The sequence below is a fragment of the Tyto alba genome, unplaced genomic scaffold, assembly GCF_018691265.1.
Source record: "Tyto alba isolate M040663 unplaced genomic scaffold, T.alba_DEE_v4.0 Super-Scaffold_48, whole genome shotgun sequence".
Lineage (NCBI taxonomy): Eukaryota > Metazoa > Chordata > Aves > Strigiformes > Tytonidae > Tyto > Tyto alba.
In genome coordinates, this window is record NW_024881324.1 from 7,566,251 (window position 1) to 7,585,316 (window position 19,066).

At 40.7% G+C, this 19,066-nt stretch overlaps 1 protein-coding gene across 4 annotated transcripts in view; it reads right to left on the reverse strand.

Annotated features, from left to right (window-relative positions):
- RNF144B (ring finger protein 144B) overlaps positions 1-19,066 on the reverse strand; it is an 88,426-nt gene that overhangs the window by 42,851 nt on the left and 26,509 nt on the right. Inside the window, exon 1 of one of the 4 annotated variants that reach the window (XM_032998895.2) lies at positions 5,236-5,530. The exons of 2 other annotated variants lie outside the window; for them this stretch is intronic. The gene's annotated coding sequence lies outside the window, so the exon portion shown is untranslated. Of the gene's footprint in view, positions 1-5,094; positions 5,195-5,235; positions 5,531-19,066 lie in introns of those variants that run through there. One more of the 4 variants, XM_032998896.2, reaches the window with a different exon arrangement.

Sequence of the window (19,066 nt, forward strand, 5' to 3'; positions counted from 1 at the left end):
TCTACTCCTCTCCCCACAACTGCATGTTTCCTTCATTTGTTGGCCCATCCTCCCAAAGTGTGGGAAGCTAGGTCAACAAGGGGTTTGAAACTGGTCAAACCATGTACAGTGCTTGGGTATTTGCAATAAAAACATTGACCAATCCAAAAAACACATGTCCTTAAAGTAGTATTAGATAAATTATATATACATATATGTGGCTTTTACCCCACTCCAGGCAAAGGGCATGATTGCCTTTCCCACAAACCCTCCCCAGAGGCTGTGATGGATATTCCCCACCACTGAACCCATCAATACAACTGTGAAGAGGTCAAGAGGGTGCAAGATTGCATTCTCTCTGTTGTGCAAAACTTCAGCAAGCAAGTTATTGCTGGCCCTGTGGATGTTATCTTAGCCCTACAATGGGGAAACCCCATTGGGAAGGGTTCCAGGACCAGTGGTTAGCTGAGGGTCCGCTGCTGTGAAAAAGCTTCAAGTGAGTGCAATGGTAAGTAGCCCACGGGATCACCTAGTTTTCCTCACTGACTACATCTTTGTAACCTTTGCTTTCTGAAGGGGGATGACCAGCTTGCTTTCCTTCATCATCTTCCTACCTCTACCCATCAGAATGCTTCCAAAATTAAGCACAGGCAGGACATAAAAACTTTCCCATCTACTGCTCAGATATAACCAGTGTCAGCCTGCATGTCACAGCTTCTACTTAATCCTAGAATTTTCTTTGCATGTAAGTGATTAGCCTATATGCTAGCTGTCATAAAATACATTTTTCCGTCTGTGTACATAGGGGTTTAGAGCATGCAATTTTGAATGATTTGTGGCCATATATACATGAGCAAGGAATTCACCCCTAAGCCACAGGAGCATAAGTATATAAAAGCATAAGCAGAGGTAGCCTTGAAGGACCCGTTTCAGTCCCTGCACACAGAGATACAGCTCTTCTGTTGCAATGTTTTTGTCCTTTTTGTAAACATATAGAGTACATAAACATTTTCAGTTCTGCACATTTACTCCCTGGCAGTCTGAAGATGCAATAGTTTGTATAACCAAATATAAGTATCAAAGCTTCTGTCAGACACCCAGACAGCGTCTACTCTTTGAGTAATGACTCTTGTCTTATACTTTCTCTCCTCTCATTATTACAGCAAAGTGAAAGGCAGAAAAGCTTGCAACAGACACAAATATTGACATTCTTAATAAAAATGGGGAAACGTGAGCACAACAGTAACAAGGTATTTTCTTCCTTCTAGAAAAAATTAATTTTGTACTCTGTTTGTCTCCTGATCAGCATCTGTCATCGCTCCTTCAGACAAAAAGCTGGTAGAACAACTCCCCATGACAGTTGTGTCTACAAGAAGCACTAGTGTCCAGGAAGAAACCCCATGCAAGAAACATGTTCTAGCATGCATAAATTCATGCTCACAAGCTGGACTTTTCCACAGTAATATGCTGACTGTATTTCTTCACTGGTAACAGTTCCAGACCAACATCAAAAAATACCCCTTATCAAGTCCCAGTTCTGGAGCCACACAACAGTCCCACTCTGACTCGCCCAACTGCCCTTATTTATGGTCTTTCATGTCTGTCAGACAGGCACAGAATTTCTCATTAATTTTTATATAAGCGTAATTTTTACAAACAGTCTCTTGACTACAGCATGTCTGAGACTGCCTTACTTCAGGGAGGTTAACCATTCTGTAGCAGGAGCCATACTGACATGGCCCAAATCGCTGTGCACAGTGCTGGCTGGCTTTGGGACTCCAGAGATATTGACCCACTTGGAAACATGAGGTACAAGGATGCTTGTAGGTCCCGTTGTTGAATAGGTCAACCTCCAACAAAGTAAAAACTGTACTTGTAGGCATCAAGGATGTTGAAAGAATCAGGTAAACTGATGGCATTTCTAATCACAGACTATGGATTTTCCCTTGGAGGCTGAGCAGATTCCCCTAGAAATACAGTAAAAAACCACCCAGGCCTGGGGCAATCCACAGTATTTTTTCTTCATTAAAATAGAATAAGAGGAACCAGAAATGGGGAACACTTACATCATTGTGTGCAAGTATCGACACATACAAAGAGATCTAGGAAACTGCATCAATAAAATGTGTTTTATATAGCCACATTTTCTATTTGAAAGTTAACCCAGGCATGCTCTCAAGATTAGAAAATTCCACTCAGCACCTCTGCTCCTCTCTGGAAGACTAAGAATCGGAAAAGCCCCACTTCAGCAGGAAGTGAAGTACAAAGTCCATTGTAATTTGAGATACTTTATATTTTTTTTTTATGAGCGTTTTAGTATTTGTTAGCAATGAACTACTTTATGAATGTAATGCCCACTCAGTTCCCACTGAGCCGAAACCATTTACTAGAGACACTGAGAAAGATTACTGAACACTCTTTTCTTACTGATCAGCACAAAGTTATTTGGCACAAGCATCTCCGTAAATATTTGTCCATGACTGGGTAAATTTGCAGTGTACGATGGCCCTTAGACCTGTACTTCTCTCTGTCAAGTGAGAAGGCTCATAGTCTACCACTGGAGCCAGAAACACAAAATGCTAGAGGCTGAGCTTAGTATCATTGCTATCTTTCCCTTTGGATCTGTTCTTTTCCGTTTTGTTCAATGTTCCCCTTCAAAAACAAAAAGAAGATTAATTTTGAGATGGAATGAATCTAAGGTTATTCCTGGCTGTTGAGTAATGAAGAGAATTTGTGAGGTGCATTACACAGGGCTGGGCTTTGGCATGGGGAAGACAGAGGGAGAGCAGAGAACTGTACCCACTTCCCAGCGAGCACGCAGAGGAGGAGGACAGATCCAGAACCATTTTCAGCCTCATGAAGCTGAAGGCAACGTCTGCTTTGGCATGTGCAAGGAGGTCTGATGGACTCAGTTCACAGTGACACTGGCAGCCTGCCACAGCATTTTGTTCACATGTGCTTGTGACATCCACGGGCCCAGAGCTGTAATTATGGTCTCAGATAGCACAGTACTAGTAGGCCAAGAGATATTTATGGATCTGATATACACAATCAATAGGCACTGTGTAGTTTTAGACACATTCAAGAAAACTCTCTACTCAAGAAGGACAGCAAGTCTACAGCAGTTTTTTGAGCCACACATCCAAGTGATACCCATTCCAGTGGGCCTCACCAATAAAAGTCACTGAAAGGTCTGGACAGGGTGGATTGCAGGCACAGGGCTCAGACTCTTATCATACATACTATCAGAGGCATACTAATAAACTGGAAACCAGGTTAAGTATTAGTGCTGCTTGTTTTCCTGTAAAGTGACTTGCTGCTTCTCACAGTCGCATCTGAAACTTCAGATCATAATAAGGACAAGTACATACTTTCCTCCTCCACCAGAAGGGAAAGGTCCAATAACCGCTACTGTGATGTTTATTTATTTCTACAAAGCTTATGAAGCATTTAGAGAACATAGTGTAATCCAAGAACCTAGCTAGAGAGAAACAACTCCATATTGTTTGCTATTTATATTATTAACTTTTGCTCCAAAGTATACCACCACACAAACAAAATCACCAAGATGTCACCATCTGTGGGAAGGAAGACTGTGCCTATCAGCAAGGAGCACGCATGGGGTACAACTACACCACGTTGCCCAATACTATTCCTACATGAAGTGCAGGGAGGTTCGCATGTCCTTGTGTGAGCAGAGAGCACCTTGTGTTAAATACCCCCATCAGACAGTAAGATGTATGGGAGAAAAGGAGTCTGATTCTCATCATACTGGCTTGACTCTGGAACAGCTCTAGTTTATTTTGAAGAAGTACCTCCCACTTTACCACAGCTTTAGGCACTGCAAACACAATTCTCAATCCATAATCTAAGGCATTACTTTTGGCAGCATAACTGCAGCCATCCCCTTATCAATGTGCTGTAATTTTTCCAACGTAGCTTAAGTTCACTGAGGGAAGGGTTTCAGCCACTTTCACGCTTTGACAACAACACCCACTCACATTCACGCATAGACAAGTCCTAAACAGGACAAGAATCAGGTCAATATGTTTGTTTTGGAAAATATTTAAGGTCAGGGTTTTGAAACTTCTGTTTCCATAAATACTGGTATCCCAAACCCAGTGCGTGCCTTTAACCAAGACCACTTGTCCTTCAGGCTGAGGGTAGCCAAACATATTTTGTTGCTGTGCCTGCTCATGGTCAGTTGGAAAGCTGCATGGGGGTATTTCAGTCATGGCCTGTATCTCTGCTACAATTTACTTCTTAAAATCATTCAGTGTCTATTTACCAAGAGGATGGGAAGTCACCCTACAATGCTTCCTTAACTATAGTCATCCTAAATATTTTACTACTTCCAGTGTTCTCTGAAGGAAGGTATTTGATATTGCTGTATGCCGTTAGGAAGCAGAGAGCCTCTATATTACAGAAAATACAGACCTTTATAATAAACCAGACTGAAACATCTTAATTACTGAAACAGCTTTGTACTGAGAAAGCCTTATGCTGAGAAAGCAGTGAACACATGCCAGTAAATGCAATTTTCTGTTCTTAGTGTAAAAAAAAAATTAAAATGTAAACTAGAAAATGTGTATCTACTATGTGCTCACATAAACCACATAACCTTAAACCCTGAACAGATTAGAAGTGTACATTAACACTTAAAATATAAATCAGCATATTTTTGCTTCCCGATACCAGCTGTATGAGATTGTGGCAGAAGAAATGCCTCCAAACCAGGAGGAAATCTCTGCATTTTAAACTTGGGCTCCCTCCAGATTAATCAGATGTGTTTTCAGTATGAACGGAGTTCTTGTACTTAAACTAAAACAGATATATGACTGACAGTATGCCATCTTAGCAACTGCTCTCCACACAGACATGTCCTAATACTGCAGCATTTTCAAATACTTCACACAGATACATCTTTGAAAGTTAAACTGACAGAAGTAATTTCACCCTTTTGGGAAGTACTTGATGCCTATATAATCTTCTGTGCCTTTAATAGTCAGGACTCCAAGATTTCCTTTTGCCCCAGCTCTAAGCACCACACAGTTCAATTTTAGCCAAACCACAAATAACATTAATTTTAGCTCTTGAAACATTTCTAGTTCTTACCTCTTTTTTTAACTAAGCCTTTTCTACTTTCTTCCATTAGAATCAAAAGCTGGCTTTCTGATGGTTTCAGGGTATCCTTGGCTTTTAAGGAAAAAAAAAAAATTAAAAAAGAGACAGAAAGCTGTATTCATTCCAACATACCTTGAAAGGAGAGCAGCATTCACTGCCAGCTGTGTGACTTTTCAGTAGCTGCACTCAGACTCCTGCGTTCCCAAGAACCACGATGTCACAAGCCCCTGAGCGGAGGCGGATTGCTCTCGCACGCCCTTCCTCTTCTCCGGGTATCTGACAGCTGTACACTTTTTAGGACTGCAGCAGGACTCGTCTCCCAGCCCCTTTGCCACTCTGATAAATCATCCCCCTCCCTGATATTAAGAGCATGCTGCCATTATATCTTAAAAGCTTCGTCACAGCTTGTATGCAGTAGCTGTGAGAAAGCTGCATTTATTTATACAGGAAGCTTGAGTACAGCACTTCCTACTTCCCATCCGAGTCTCAATTCAACTGCAGGTGATTACTTAAACCCTGACAGCTTCCAGCCAATGCATGCCCTATGTTCTTATTTGGATATCTGTGCTGCTTTTAATCGTAACTCCCACCTGAGTCCAGGCAAGATAAAACTGAAAGAGACAAGGCATTAGATGCAACATGCACAAAAACCCTCCCAACTGCCACTTAACCTGTGTTAAGGGGTAGCAGTTTGTATAGCAGCTGCCCTACCAGCAGATGATGTCTGAAACATTGCTGGCTTCTGCTTATCTCCACGTGTGAAAAATGTCATCTAAAAGAAAAGTGATTTCTTCACGTTGTAGGGGAAGGGAGCAAGAAATCTAAACTCACAAGTAAAGTATCAGTGTAATTTCAAGTCTGAGTGCTTAACTATAATGGTTCTCAGCTTATTCTGGCAATACTAAATTTTGACTCTTTAAGCTGGGCTTGTGTGCAAGAGGGGCTGGAAATGCAGCAGTTCTGTATTCCAAACCTACCAGTGTGATTCACACCACCCAAGCAGCAGGGGAAGGTATTATAGTGACACATGACACCCAACCCTCAATAACTTTTGGTGCTGTAGGAAATGTACCACACCCACAGATAAGAAGTACATATACATCAGATTGCAGGGGGTGCAGAAAAACAGAGGGAGAAACAACTGTAGATGCTAATCTATAATTTTCTCTTTATGATGAAGTAAGTTTACTTTATATTTCATACAATTATTGCTGGAATTTTGCCTTCGGTACTTTCATGTGAAGACTAATGTATAGGCATTTCTTCTGGGGTTTACAGAAGCTCACAGCTGAGCTTTCAGTCATTTTCAGACAATTATACTACATCAGATTAACTTAAGGAAAAGGCAGAAAGCTCATGCAACTTTAATTCAGCCTCCTTGCACCTATGCATTACGGTTTTGCTTGAATTATCATCGCATACTCTTTTCCTCTCGGAATAAGTACAAACTTCATCAACCTATTTGACATTGGGTGTTATATATCATTTTATATCTGGGGAAGGAGGGAATAATGACCAGAAAAAATACAGCCATTCCAACATGGGGGATCATGTTGATCCCTCCAGTATTTATCAATAGGATTATAATAGGATTAGGCAACCTAGATCCATGTCACAGATATTGCCACTTGAGCTATCAGAGCATTTCCCAGCAGTAGCAGACTGTTATCCTCAGCAGTAACCAATCCTAGAGAGTACTGGAGAAACACCTGGGGCTCAGAGCTATTTTTTAGGCTGCAGAGCAGTAGTGAAAATGTGGAACTCTGTGTCAAAGTTCACAATTAGAAAAGAAGTCTCCTTCAGTGATTAGATTTTTAATCTCCACCTTCAGTTCTAGTATCAAATAGCTTAAGTCTCCATCACTGTTTTTTCACTACCTCCCCTGTCTTCTCCCTTTCTCTGTTCCAGGTCCTGTATTTTTTCCTGCAGCTGCTACCTTTGCTATTCTGCCTCCATCACACAAGTACTTGTTAGGTCAAAGATGAAGCACAGCAAGAAAAATCTTCCTGCTCTCAGCTCCTGTGCTCAGCACCCCAGCACTTGAGGAGCAAAAGGACAATCATCTCAAGGAGGAGGGTGGTGAGACAAGGAGGATGAAGGAAATCGAGTCATTCATGCAGGTACAGGGAAAATGGCAGGGCAGTAGGTCCAGAAGTAGAGCAGCTGCCAACAGCAAAGGAGCAAAAGTAGCGTTTGGTTTGGTACTTACTCCTTGCTGGCACAACCAAACAAAAGCAAGCTTCATTGCAGTAGCCTCCAACAGTCAAGAGAAACAACTGCAAATAAAGGCTAATCATCTTTCCTTCAGATAAATTATGAGGCTAGCTTGTATCTAGGGGGGCTGTTCTTTTGAATTAAGAAAACTAGATTAATCCATTAAAATGCAGATAAATTCTGGAAACTTCAGCTGCAAACATCACATGGTATTTTCATCTGGTTTCCTACTATGTATCTCTATGCAATGAAGTTATAATGTGACTGCACAAACATGCAAAACTGCTTACAGCAAAATTAATTTCCCTTAAACGTCACAAAACTGGTGAGAAACATAATGAATGTTTCTAAAGGTATCTAATTTTCTGGAAAATGTTAAGATGTGCTTGTTCCAAGCACCCTACTTCTAGAGTATCAAATCCTAAACTGTGGTCCCTGGATTTACATGCAGGACAATGACTTACTGATCCTCTGTGGACAGGCAGGTATTCCCCTGCTTCCGTCTTCACTTCTGTACTTGCCCCCACTCCTGTGCTTTTCCAGGATCTCTGCAGCAAAGAGGAGCTGAAGGTGATGTGGCACTGTGCAAGACCTCAGGCTATAAGGACTTGAGATGATCAATACTGATGATTCTTTCCATTGCCATCACCAAAGGCATGAGCTGGACTGTTATGAGATCTTCTGTCAAAATGATTTCTCTTCCAGCTGTATCTCAAGACCAGGTACTTCACAGTTGCACAGAAGCACATCTTCTTGGCAAGCTAATTTTGTGAAGTGCTATGAGTCATGCTAAAATTGCTACCCAGCTCAAATCCCTGAACTTCTTAACCCAGATTGATTGATTTCCTTTTTGAGCCAACAAATAAATAAAAAGAGTTCAGATTGTCATACAATGCCAGTCAAGGCAGAAGCTAAACCCTCCCCATTTGATTTCTTCTTCAATTACAGTGATATAACGCCCAAAACTGAGAGGGTCCAATTAATTTTTTGCACTCTTAACTGACGCTTTTATAACTCCACGGCTGGGGGAATGGCTGAGTCTCCGAGATGATACATGCCAAAATGCAACATCACTGTGAATTTTTAGTGGAGTTACTAGCCAGAGTAAGAATAAAGGTTGGCATAGTTAATTACTAACGTTGCTGTGTCATCCTTGCAGCTATTTGAAATACCTAAAAAATGACTAAGCCACTCTAGCATTAACTAAAATTACTAATTAATTGATGACAAAGGTGGGTAAAAATTAATAGCATGACCACTGAAGAGATCTGAAAAGATCTCTCGCAACCCACAAACAGAATTCCATTAAGAGTAAGTGAAAACACTGAGTTAGTGTATAACTAACAAACAGTTTCATTGTAATTCTACATGAAGAACTAGGATTAGCTTGTGAGGAAAAAAGAAGAAATTTTCATTACTCTGATTCACAGTTTTCAACTAATAAAAAACAAATATCCTGAAAAATAATTTTTATCCATAGGTGTAAAATAAAAGCAGGTTCTGTAACACACTTTCTAAAACCAAACCCTAAGAAAAATGTGTCTTTATCCACTCTACTTACTGTACATGCAAATTATACATTTTCCTGTGCAAACAACAAAAAAAAAGTATTTGTATATGCAACAAAGACAGTTCCACAAGAAAAACAGATACTAATGTGTAACGTAACCAATGCTAAAAACAAAACAGGAAAGGTTTTTGCACAGTGAGTATGCATATATTATCTGAAGTTGCAAGTATGACACCCCTGATATCATGGGCTAAGAATAGTTTTCTTCAACGGGAACTATTTTAAAGGGGGATTACACTATCAAGAGAAAATTGTGGTACCTTTATAAACCTAATGTTTTAAAAAAGTAATCTCTATTCAATATATGTATTTATATAATCACACAACGCTAGAAATCCGATGTCAGTGCAAAAAATACAGAGCTATGTAGTTTTTTGCATGCAGACAAGCTTTACTCAGAATAGCTACAAGAAAATCAGGATCACATCTTTTCCTGTTTAAATAACCTTATTGCTCTACAATTCTGACTTGGTATGCAAGTCACTTGCTGACAAACCAGGCTTGAAATCTTCATTGTTCCCTTTAGCTAAAACATAGTAAAACTTTATTATAAGGTGTTTTGTATTAGAGTGAAATAAATCAAGTTAAATTATTTTGAAGGAATCTAAAGAGCCTTTGATTTTACAGTAAAAAAGTGGGTGGGATGGCACACTGTCTACTGAACATTTATAATCATTATGATCTCAAAACACATGGATTTGTCTCAGACACAAAGAAAAGTGGTAGCTAACTTACACTCATCCTGCTCTATGAAGAAGGCAAAATGCAATATTCATTAAAATTTGTTGGCACAGCAGACCACCTCCAAACCGAACATGATCATGTGGCTTCCATAAAGCTCTGTATTTCTTCTCTATAGATATTTTTTTCCTGTGTTTATATTTCAAAGAACTTCCTGGCATACTGGAAACCAACTTTTGGTATTTGATCCATACAGAACAGTGCTAGAGGAAAAAAAAACATACGGCCTCACCAGAAAACAGCGAGAAGACAGCCTGCTACCCCAGTGGGGTGGCTGGGTTTGGGGTGCTTAGAAATCTCAGCTTAAAGATCAAGACCAATGGCTTTGACAGTACATTACTGAAGTTCCAGTGCAACCTGCCTTCTTGGGACCTGGAAGCGTTAAGAGAAAGTGTATTTGCCCCATAGGAAGCCCTGCCGGTGGCAGAGCTCTCGCTATAGGTAATACTACCAGGAGCAGGCATTTTGCTACCAGCAACTGAACAGGTCTGCAACTGTTCGACATACATTTTTAACTTCTGCTAACTCCTCCCTGCTCACTAAGTGTGCAAAGAACCAGCCTGCAAAAAGAAAAAAACCTGAGTTTATATGAGTCTGCCGTAAATAAAACGCTGATGAACTGCAGACATCCAGCCCAGGGGCAGCCAGCACAACACCCTCAGCCTAGGCCACCTCTGAGGCGTAGGGAAGAGGGAGGTTACCATCACCCTTCCCCTTGATGTCCTCCTGGGACATGAGCCGTGCCAGTCATCGGTTCACAAAGCGAACCTCCCCAGACGCTCAGGGAGGGTGGACACATGCCCTCCGGACGGCAAGAAGAGCTGGCACGTCCCCAACGCGATGGCACTGCTGCTAGTGACACAGCAGCCGGGGACACAGGACACCTCTCGGGCTCAGCGGCCACCCTGTGCGAGGGGGTCCGGTTCCCCAGCGGGGCAGCACACATCGCTTCCCCCGAGCCAGCGCTACCTCACCAACTGCTGGGGAAAAAAGTAAAATAAAACCAAACAGCTTGCCTTGCTCTCACACTCATGTGCAACACACACAGATATGCAGCAGCTCAGTTCTTCTGAGGATGGGGTAACAGAGAATTTCTAGCTGTGAAAAGAGTAATTTATAAAGTAGCTTTGAGGGGACCATATTACATACGTACAGAAGAGGAAACAGTGAAGTTGTGCTCTTTTCCTGCTCCTTCCTAAAGTAAGCAGGTATTTTAACAAGAGTATATAAAGACTGCATGGGAAAAAATAAGGCTTTGTTAATTTATTTTCTATTAACTACACTCACAGCTAGCTTCAGAACATGGCACAAACTTTCAATTATGCACAGGAGCGTCTTCTTCCTTTTGACTGTGTGCCCAAAGTGACACAATCTGTTGACTTTTAACCGAGTGTTTTGGTAATGTATCTAGAATTGCAGTGATTCCAGACATCGGAATCACCAGCAGTTTAAAAACTGAGAGGGCAAAACCATCCTGGCAGCCAACACAGGAAGCTTCCTCTGCAACAGAGGTCATCAACCTGTCCTTGTCATGAAAAAAAAAATTGTATGCTGCTTTCACTTCATTTCTGCTGCTTCTTCTGTCCTGCCTCAAGATCTTAACTGCCCTTTTTTGGAAATACTAAGAGACAGCTTTATTCCTTTCAACCCAAGCCAGTCTCGCAGGTGATGGCTTTGCCTTAGCTTGGTGAGGCTCTATCTACAGGCTTCAAAGACAGCTAGAATGGGGGGGGTTAATAATACATTTCAGCCCAGACCTCGTTTTAACTATACCTTCTGGAATCAGGGACGGGCAGGTCAGAGATGAGATAGAGCTGAGGCACCTTCTATGGCTATTAAAGCCAATGGCAGGGCTTCCACAGACATCCAACAGGAGGGACTGAGGTGTAGAGCTAAAGCATATCTTTGATTCATACCTTTTTTCTAGTATTTAGGTATGCCTGGTTATGCAGGAAAATGCTGGAACTGAAACACACCCATATAGGAAACCTAAGAATTTCTCCCTCTCTCCCAGTACCCCTCCCCTTACTTGACTTCCAAGGAGGGTTCCCCATGCCATTCCCCTCATCTTTACAGTCTCCTTTCTCCACCCTAGTTTACTTCTCATCAATTTACAGTGAAGCCAGATGTGAAAAAGTTTGTCCAGATCCACTTTTCTCCCTATGGAATTTAATCCTGTAGTTAGATGATCTCAACTAACAGAATTTTGAAGGACTTCAGCCTCTCAGTGTGTCACAGTAGGGCTGTTTAAGTGAGGCTATCTTCTCCCTGTTTTGGTCTGGCCACCTTTGCAATGGCAGCATCCAACAAGGGCACAGTACCGCTTCCCAGATGAGAAGCAACTTCTTAAAACACATGCAATTCTTTGCTGGCAGGCTTCGTATCACATCACAGCTGTAGTAACAAAATCCAGGGTTGCTCCACATTTAGGTCCCTTGTTAGGATAGTGATAAAACTTTTTCCCCTCCTCTGCTCAGAGCAGAGAAGATATCAAATACACTAAGCTCCTTGAAAGGGCATCTTTAACGCGCACCACCTAGCAAGCAGTTTTTAAATTCAGCAATCCCAAAATTGTGGGAACTCAAAACCAAGCAGATTGCCTGCTTGCTGCAAGTGACGGAAGGATTTATTCAGTTGCACTGAAATAATTTGGGGGTTTTTAACTTCATGTTGTTTATTTTTGTGTCTGTTATATTCAAGTATCACATGAGTTTATTAAAAATATATGCTTTTTACCTAGTAATTTTTTTAAAGTCTCTTATGAAACCAGGTATACTCATTTGGGCAGATTGACTCTCTAGGAAAAGAAATGTGAGTTTTATGAGACTGAGCAGGGGCAGAAGGGCAATAGGCATACCAAAACCTTTGCTTTTCCAAACATTGCTAAAATAGTGTTTTCTGCTTGCAAACAAGCAAATAGTGTTTTCTGCTTCACTACTATCTGTGTTCATTGAAGAAATGACAAGTGAACTCATCTTTTTGTTAAGCATGACTTCACCTGTGAAAATCCACTGACTCCCCTAATCTCCCCTATACTTGTCAGGAAAAAATGTAAAGAGATTTAGGTTTATTCTCCAACTTTTCATTTTATATACACATATGTATTTCCTGGGATATGACAAAATGAACTTGTCAAGGGCAAAATTTATCAATAAATTTATTCCCAGAGAGAATCAATTAACATTGTATGATATAAACAAAGCTCTGAAGTGTATGCTCTGAATCATAGATTCCATGAGTTCTATCTTTCTGTGACCGGGGTATATGAGCTCAAAGTGAAGAAAATGTGCTCAGTGAACCCTGCTTATGAATAAGTAACTAAATTCCTCCTTACATTATCCTTAGGATAACTGTCTACATGATTGCAAATTACAAATCTGGAGAACAGACAACTTCCCAATTCACAGGGAGTGGAAATGCTGCATTGCGGAAGAAGAAAAAGAGGCCTTAGACAAGAGTAGGAACAACTGGCCTACTTTCATGGGAAGAGTCCTGACATCCCTCTCACTTCCCGTATGACCAAATCGAGGTCAGCCCCCACCTGCATGAGGCAGATGGGAAGAAACTTCCAGGATCTTGAAGTCTGTGAAGGAGGTATGAGAGAACATGAAGTTTAGGAAGAACAGGGGCCAAAGGCAGGGAAACCATTTGACTTTCTTGAATAGGAAATGAACAGCATGAAGAGACTGAGCGTAACACACTCCTGCCTCTCTCCCTGTTTTTGGTTAATGTGTAGAGTATGTTTGCTATACTGAAAAAAAAGCAAGTGAAAGAGAGGAAAAATCATATAAACAGAGAATATTTCTAACATTGCATGAAAATATAGATAAAAAAGGGAAAAAACATTTCAATTTTGCTAATTGATTTTTTTCCTTTCTAAGACCAGCTCTTAAAATAACCTTTTAGCTTTGTGTAACTTTATGGCTTTTTGAGCAACATAACCAAAAAGTTGACAAGCAGCATTTCCCAGTAGCCTTGCAGATAGCAAACTCAGTGGTGGAATCCAGACACGTAGCATCTCCAGCATCCCTGCTGGTGATGACAAACATCTCGCCAGTCCCTGGGTGTCCCAGGGAGAAAGCTGCCACAGGCTTCAGCTGTGAAAGCAGTGGGAAGCACTTCACTGGGCTGACGAAACTGGAACAAATATACTGCTTCCTACTGAGCAAACCTCAGAGAAATTATTCAGCACAACTTGGTAAGAACCATGAAGTTCCACCTGAGATGCTTTTGAAATCTGGTGATCATCAGAATATGCCACAGAAACAGGGTTTACAGTAATGGCTTCTTGTCTTTGGGTTAAAAAAATGATCAGATCATGAGGTGATAAGTAACCCCCAAACTTTGTACATGGAAACAGAATTTGGACAGCAGGAGAAGATAATTTATTTCTACTACAGCTTTATTCCTGATCATATTGGTTTAGGGATTTGAAGAGTGTCTGGCAGTTCTGTTCAACTGTTTTCTTAGGAATAGTCATTTCTCTCCCCCCAAGAAAAATGACAGGAAGCATGAATCAAGACTGCTTAAAAACTAAAATAACAACTTCCTTTGTCCTTATTGATAACATTTTTGGTTTCGTGACCTGAGTGGATATTTCTGTGTGTGTTGACTGTGGGAAATATTTTTCTGGTGACTCACTATTTTGATGCAATATTTTACATAAAGCAAACAGTTGATATTTTGTGTGATTTCTTCTGTTGTCAACAGGATTAGGAGGGAGAGGAGGGAACTGAAAAACATGTAGGAAGGATAAATAAAATGAATGTTTTACAGGAAATTAGATGGATGTTCTGCTGCAGTTAATTTCCACTAAACACAGCAGAGCATGGTGTGAATGGAGATAGAGATGGTGAAGGAAAAATTCCAAGATTCAGCTTTGATTGTCTGTCCAGGAAACACGGAAGTTATTTTATCTTCCTTCAACTGTCAACAAGCGCACAATAAATCTTTTGTCATTTAGTGATAACCTGAATGTGCGACACTCCATGTACCATGATGTTTTGAGTTTGGATACTATTATGGGCCAACAGGCCCATCCATCACTCTGTCCAGACCACCCAAAATGTGTCACTGACACTGTATCAAGGTTTAAGTTTCCCTCACACTAAAGTGTCCCTAAAGTGATGACCAAGTTCTCTGCTGTCTCTGTACCATCAATTGCTGAACAATTTTATTTTTTCAATTGAAAATTCTACGGGAAGACTACAAAATGCTGATGAATTTAAAATAATTAAGGGTTTTATTGTTGTACAAGTGTTTCCAGGAATGTTGCTGGAAAAAAAGTCAATGAAAAAATTAGTTAGTTTCCTCATTCAGAATGTATTGTAAACTATGGTTTTCCTCAGGAATTAAGATTTATTGATTAGGTAGATTTTATGCTCCAAACTTGTATATGAAAAAATGGGTGGGCAACAAAGCTGATGAAGCCTAATTTCTAAGGATTTGTGTGCCTTAACACTACTAAAACAATAACCCCCAGCTCCCTGATATTGCTTACAATGTGTCCCTGGACCACGGGCGACATAAGTTATGACTTGCATCAATTCACACGCATCCCGATTCGTAAACCTCATATATGATGGTGGTTTCCTCACTGGATGCTACCAGAAAATGTACAGCAGTGGAGTGCTGCCTGCCGTTTTACATCAATGGCTTGAAAATTTGTCAAGTGTACCAGCAGACAAATAGTGTAATCCACATGAGCTCTATTTCCCTAAGAAATCTGGTTAAGCAGAAGACTAAACTCAGCTCAAACCTTTAAGGATTAGACTCATCATTTCACAAAATTGTAGCAAGTCACTGCACTCTACCGGGCACTCTTCAGACTTATGATAAGGTAGAACATTTATGTCTTGTAGTTACATTTCTGTTTCATTATACACAGTAAGAAGCTAAGAGGAAGAGCTTTCATTTGACATTCTGGTTTTGACCAAACGAAGCCAACTTCAGGACTTCTACAATAGGCTTTCCACCTCCTTAACAAAAAATACCTGCAGCGCAGATACAAGATTTAGATTTTTTTCCTAGGCTTTGCCACAAACATCCTCTGACCTTGGAAAAGTACACTAATTTTATCATCTGTAACACCACAAAAAAAAAAAAACAAAAACAACCTTACTTACTTGTTCCCCAGGTGTCTTGTATGCTTTGTTACAGATTGTAAAGTGTCTTGCATTCTATGATTCTCTGACTTCCAGGCTAGATGAATTCATGCACAAAGCAGAGAAACATAATGTTCAACAGGGAAATATGAAGTGAATTAACAGAATGAGAAGTTAGTCACTAAAAAAAAATTTTTCTAGTGAACATCACTGATCTGATGAACTGGATTAAATTTGTTTGGAAGATAACAGAAATGATCATTCAAACAATAAAAAGTGTCTACATGTGGTGGATTTCAATCAGTCTTGCCTTAGCTAAGGTAGAATAGATAAACGCCATACACACTCTAACCACCTGAATACTAGATGCTAATGCAAAATGAACACTAAATGCCTGCAGAGGAGCCATGGGATCAGGAGAGGTCACTGATACTTCTCATTTCTGAATCTCTCCTTGAATTATTCCTTCCAACTTCCCACTGTCTTCCGTCTTCAATGTATGCCATGTATGTCTTGTTATCTCAGACACACAAAGACTTTGGCAGGCAGTTCCTAAAACCTCCTGGTAGGTCATCCCTGCACTATCTGCCTGAAACCTGGCTAAATCTACTCTAAAAGTCTAAATATTTTCCCCTTTTCTTCAGAATAGTTATTTCAATCAGTCAGCAAAATCCCAAATATCCCACCGTGAATATGGCGGTAGTATATGATTTTTTGTATCTGTAGAAATATATAACATGCTCCAGTGTGTTTGATCTTGGTTTTGCCTTAAAGGCTTCCTGTGTGAAACATGTTGAACCAACAGTTTTTCTGTTAGTATATACGTCTGAGTTCCTGGTTTACTGGAAATGTAATATGCATGACCATTGCATTTTTATGCTTGTCATTAATACGTGCATAGGATTATCAGAAGGTAATTCCTTTAGGTAATGCCTTTTTGACAATTCCTACCTGCTAACATTTCTACTACTCAAATGCAAGTAATGATATGAAGTCATATTTCGTGAGATTATGAGCTAGATTAATTAAGTAGCCTGGTATCACTACATTTTATCTTAGGGATTTTCTGTACCTTACTTCAAACTGTGGTCCCCCTTCAAGGCATCCCCCAAACATGCGAAAGCTGCACTGTCAGAAGGTGCTCACAGCCTGAGTTGCAATCAAGAGGGAACAAGGAAGACTTGTGAAACAACAAAAAAAAGAAAAGTAAGGCAGGAAGACTGACTGGAAGAAGATACAAGCTACCTTTGTACAAAATGAAATGATTCAGAACACTTGACATTTCTTCTTCAGCCTCCTTTCCTCCTCATCAGGAAAATAAATAAGTGCAATTCTTGACCAGTATTAACTAGTCATCACTGTTGGCTAGCCACAGGTAGAAGTCATAGAGGAAGTAAAGAAGCTGAAGGAAGATGTTTCCCTTATGAATAATAAGGCAAGGTGCTTTTTTTTTTTTTTACAAAGGGGCCACATAAAAGATCATAACAACATGAGCAAGGCTGAAATCGTTGGCAGAAGACAAAGGAGCAGCAATGAGTTGTGGAGGACTAGAGAACTAGAGAAGAGAAGCAGCAGTCCTCTCTGATGGAAGGCTATGGGAGAGAGGGCACGCAGCATAAGCTCCAGGCCAGCGTAGGAACTGAACAGCCACAGCCACCACCACTGAATGGTTGATGGCAACACCTAATGTGTGAGGAACACTAACAACCAAAACCACACATTTCCTTTCACTGCTTCCAGAATTGCTCATTTTGTCACTAAAAAAAAAAAAAAAAAAAGCTTTTTCAAGCAGATTTTATGAATTGGGCTGAACGCTTTTCTGGAATCAAGAGCCACATGAAACACTTCAGCATCAGTTGATTTCAAATGTTTTTCAGTCGCTTTTGTTTATCACAAAACTGATGGCTCCTGAATGGCATTAACTGAAACATAATTACTGAGCATTTTTTTTCCCCCTTTTCACCTTCTCTCAGTTCAGCCACCAACCCCTTCCCCACTTGCCCTCTCCCTCTCAGAAATCTTCACTGCTTCAGACAGGTCTGTGAAGAACCTATTTTAGTAATCAGTAGGGTGCTCCAGCTGCTTAATCATGACACAGACATTGCCACCACCTCACTGCGGAGGTGTTTCTTGTGGGGTTTGTATTTTGCCATGTAGCCTTCCTCCACGACATGAGCCACCTTAATAAAAGAAGCCATTTTGCTGACACTCAGAACTGAGAGGAACTTTCCCTGACATTTGTAATCAGAGCCTCAGTAACTGATTGTCCTGAAAAATGATATGAAGAAACTATTCTAGGAGCTATTAGCTCTTGGTTAGGAGATAGAAACAAAGCAGAGTGTTTAAATACCATGAAATCAAGCTGTGCTCCACAGAGCATTCTGGAAGAACAGATCTGTGTGGAACAGCTTCCTGAAACACAGACATGGAAGGATTCAGAGACCAGGTTCTAGAAAGCTTCTGTCTGTCTGTGTGTCTGTCACTGGGGTTGGCAGCGGCAAGGCAGACGGGTTACTGATCTTCTAACTCAGGTCCCCTCGCAGAGTCCCACAAAGCTCCACTTTTCCTCAGATACAAAATCCCAAACTCTGCTAACACTATCGGCAAGGGACCAACTACCCACTCTCAGGTTGGACAAGGTTTTCCTTTTCAAAGTCCATTTGAGCTATTTAATCTTCATGAACGCTGCCTTTATCAAGCCTGCCTTCAGTCAAGTGGCAGATTCTCAATACTACCTGGCAGAGCAATTGAAACCTAATATATACAGAAGGGTACTCCACTCCCCCAAAGCTGAGATCTCCTCCTGACCGTTGCTCTTCCATGTTTTTAGACCTTGGGAAAGCTTTTTGCCTTTGAGAAGTGTCAAAGACTCCAGAGCTCCTCCTCCATTTCCACCTCCTCTTTCCAAGCAAGAACAATCTTTTTTCCCAGTAAGCCCCAACTGAACAAGCTCTCCTCTTTTTTCTTTTTCCTTTTTTTTTTTCAGTCCCTCCCCACCATACTGATACCCACTACAAGATCACTGGATCAGTCCATCTGTGCCCCCTGCAGCTCTTCAGCCTCTTCTTCTGGGCTGTCCCACCTTTGTAGACTTCCTCCCAGGAAAACTGCCCACATTGGATAAAACTGCAGCAAAACTAGCAACAACTGACAGTGGGGTCTAGCCTGGAAGTAAAAAGGCTCACACAGCATGTGATCAACATTTGGAGTGTTAGACAACCTTTAGACAAGTACACATGATATGTGCTGCGATCATACAATTGCATAATTTTCTTAATATCATGCACAAAACAAATCTGACAGTTGTTAATGAGCTTTCCAGCTTCTGTAAAGG